General features: G+C 39.0%; 1 pseudogene; it reads left to right on the top strand.

The window, feature by feature from the left end:
• Positions 1-3,192: 3,192 nt before the first annotated feature.
• LOC117280683 (small nucleolar RNA R71) lies at positions 3,193-3,291 on the top strand (annotated as a pseudogene).
• The last annotated feature ends 374 nt before the right edge of the window (positions 3,292-3,665 follow it).

The following is a 3,665-nucleotide window of genomic DNA, read 5'->3' as shown; positions in this document are numbered from 1 at the left end:
TCCTTCGTGAATTAAGTGCCCTCACACAACAATAAAGAGTAGCTCCACACGTAATAGAATTTAAGAATGTTTAGGAACTCAAGATAGAAAGAATTCACTCACTCTCAGAAACAACATTCATGTGCCGCAAAAGACGTACCATAAGCTTTCCCGTAGTGTACTACTCAACTAATCGAGCCCATTCAGTCAAGGATCAAGTAGGACTTTACTTGGTTGTAATGTAGGCTGCGGGTTGGGTAGGATACATTTATATATAAGAGTGACTACACCTCCCTAAGTACTTTAATACATACAATTAATCATTCAAAACCCCACACTTATGTCCAACCATAACTCCACCTTCACATCAATATACATTAACTCCCAACTTCTGTAAGCATAATTACATCAAGTTACCACTATCAAGGAATATTTTTCACAATCATACACTTATTTGTTTTCCTTTCTTTTTCAATTCAAGTGGCTCTTACTTTTTCAAAATAGTGCACCTTTCTCCTAAGTTCAATAGTTCTACTCAAAAGCCAAACCAACCACCCCACACTTCAACTTTTACAAATTTCATAACAAATTCAAGTGTTCACGAGAGGTACAAGGTTCAAATAGACGGTCAATTCAAACAAATGGGTAAGGCTTGTAATGTGGTTGCCAAAGAAATAAGATTATTGGCTCAAAGGGGTTAACTAGGATACATAACAATTAGGTGGGTGAAAGCATATAACTAGATCACAAAAAAATGCCTATATCACTTCCAAGACTGAATAAAACTACTATTTCGCTTTGAAAACACACGGGGCAAGTTCTAGACATCAAATGCAATGCACAGAATAATACAAAACCTCACACACACATGGCACATAACTCACTCAGGATTGGACTCATCAAGACACTCTAGTCAAAGCAGTTAAGCAAAGTTAAGATCAAATAATTTAAGGTACTTATACAAGAGTCAAAAACTGAGCCTAAGCATCACACTAAGGCACTCACACTATTCTTAAGGTATAATAGAGTCAAGAGATATTGCCTTCCATCTAAACCATAGCACAAGGTTTCTTGCTCCTAACAAAAATAAAAACTAACTATACCCGATTCAAACAAAACCCTTGGAAAAAAACCGCGACAAAGAAAAACCAAGGGGGAATTAATACACTACCTACAAGAGAAAATCTTTTTGTCTTTTTCTTTCGACTTTAATCCCTCAAGAAACCTGTCGAATGATATCCATCGTTGGGAAAAATCGAAAAATTTAATTTTTTTTCAATTTTTATGGATTTTTCAATTATTTTCTATCTCTAACTACTACAACTAACAAAAAGAAAACTAATATACATACATACAAATATCCCCCATCCCACACTTTAAGTTGTGGCATGTCCCCATGATACACAATTAAAAAGTATAAGGTAAAGGAAACTTCCCTGAACATCTAGTCAGGGTCTGAGTCAAAGTTGGGCTCCATTTTTCGCGCCCGAACTAATGCACACATCCATGCAGATAACTTCTTCTCAACCTTTTTGGGGTACACCCCACACTTACCTTTCTCACTCAGTGTAGCCTTCTCTTTCAAACCCTTCACTTTCCACTCAACACTTGCAGCTGATTTTTCTTTTTGCACCCCCTTTTCTATATCGATCTTGAAAATCACAGTTTCCTCACCCACTCTAAGCATGAGTTTTCTCTCGTGTATATCTAATATAGCTCCACCCGTCGCTAAGAATGGTATTCCTAGGATGAGGGGGACCTCCTTGTTCTCCTCCATATTCACCACTATAAAGTCTATAGGAAATACGAACTTATCCCCCCGAACTAACACATCTTCCATTATTCCCTCGGGTATTAGAGTCGTTTGGTCCGCCAGCTGCAAAGATATTGGCACCGACCTTATCTCTCCAATGTCCTTCTCTAGTTTATTGTAAATAAATAGAGGCATTAAGTTAATTGAGGCACCAGAATCACATAAAGACTTATCAAAATGTATAGTTCCTAATGAGCAAGGTATGGTAAAACTCCCTGGATCTCCACACTTTTGTGGGAGTTTATTTTGCAATATCGCGCTACAATGCTCTGTGAGCTTGACCACTGAGGTCTCCTCGATTTTCCTTTTCTTCGTCAAGATCTCCTTCAAAAATTTAGCATAAGCCGACATTTGTGAGAGCACCTCTATGAATGGCAAATTTACATGAACCTGTTTTAGCATATCTAGAAATCTCCCAAACTACTTATCCAGCTTTTCTCTACTTTGCTTTTGAGGGAAAGGTAGAGCAGACATATGTTGGCTCTCCTCATGTTCCCCCCTTCTTGATTTTTGTTCCTTTTTCTTCTTCTTCTTCTTCTTCTCAGTTTTTATGGGCCTTTCTTCTTCTTTTCATCATCACTTTTACACTACTCCCCACTTTCTTTTTCAAGTATCACATCTTTTTGGATCAGGGTGGGATCTTTCAACACTTGCTCACTTCTCAAGGTTACAACATTCACTGTTTCTTTGGGATTCTTTTTAGTATCAGTAGGGAGAGCGCCTGGAACCCTCTTAGATAATATTGTTGCAATCTGTCCCACATGCTTCTCCAAATTTCAAATTGCTACCCCTTGTATTTCAAATCTTTCATCGGTTTTCACAATAAAGGCCTTCATGAGATCTTCTAGACTAGGCTGATTTGGCTGTTGAGGCTGAAACTGCTGCCTCTGCTGATTCATAAAACTAGGAGCTCCTTGTCCCTGGAATCTGGGGTTGTTTTGTTGCCATACATTAGCAGTACCCCCAGATGAACTCCATGAAAAACCGGGGTACTTCTGACCCATTGCATTAAAATTATAAGTTCCCACATCATTCACTTCCTCAGTTGAGGCTTGACACTCATGAGTAGGGTGTCCTCTTCCACATATATCACAAGCTACATGAGGCTCATTTTGTATCGAGGCTAAGGTAAGCTTTTGTATTTCTTTAGCTATAGCATCAAGCTGTACCTGCACAGATGTGTTAGCATCAACTTGGTGAACACCAGTTGATCTTCTTCTTTCAGCACTCTCAGAGGGCCACTAATTTGCATCTTCAGATAACTCATCAAGAATTGTAACTATCTCCTATGGAGTCTTCTTCATCAACGGGCCTCCAGCTGCATTGCTCAATGTCCTACGTGAGGCCGGTGTCAATCCATCCCAAAAGTCCTGGAGTTGCATGCAGAGTTCATTTCTGCTATGTTAACACTTTCTAACAATCTTCTTAAACCTCTCCCATGCTTCAAAAATAGTTTCAGTATCTTTCTGGTAGAGGTTAAGGATTTCTCTTCTAAACTTGCTTGTCTTAGCCGAGGAGAAATATTTATCAAGGAATGTTTTGGTCATCTCCTCCCAAGTTCTAATTGATCCAGTGGGTAAGCTTCGAAGCCACTGCTTTGCATCATCTTTAAGAGAAAAAGGGAATGCCTTTAAGTACACTGCATCTTGTGAAACACCATTGTGTTGAAAGGTGTTTATAATCTCCTCGAAGTCCATTAGATGTGTGTTTGGATCTTCGTTTGGCTTTCCTCTGAAGACACAACAATTCTGAAGGATTTGAAGCAACCCTGGCTTCAACTCAAAATTGTTTGCTGCAATTGTAGGTAGTCTAACACTTGACAATCCTTGATTATAGACCGGTCTAGCATAATCACCAAGTGGTCTCCCAGGCC

This window comes from Nicotiana tomentosiformis, chromosome 12 (assembly GCF_000390325.3).
Source record: "Nicotiana tomentosiformis chromosome 12, ASM39032v3, whole genome shotgun sequence".
NCBI lineage: Eukaryota > Viridiplantae > Streptophyta > Magnoliopsida > Solanales > Solanaceae > Nicotiana > Nicotiana tomentosiformis.
Note: the sequence above shows the minus strand (reverse complement) of the source record. Positions and strands in the feature narration are given on the sequence as shown.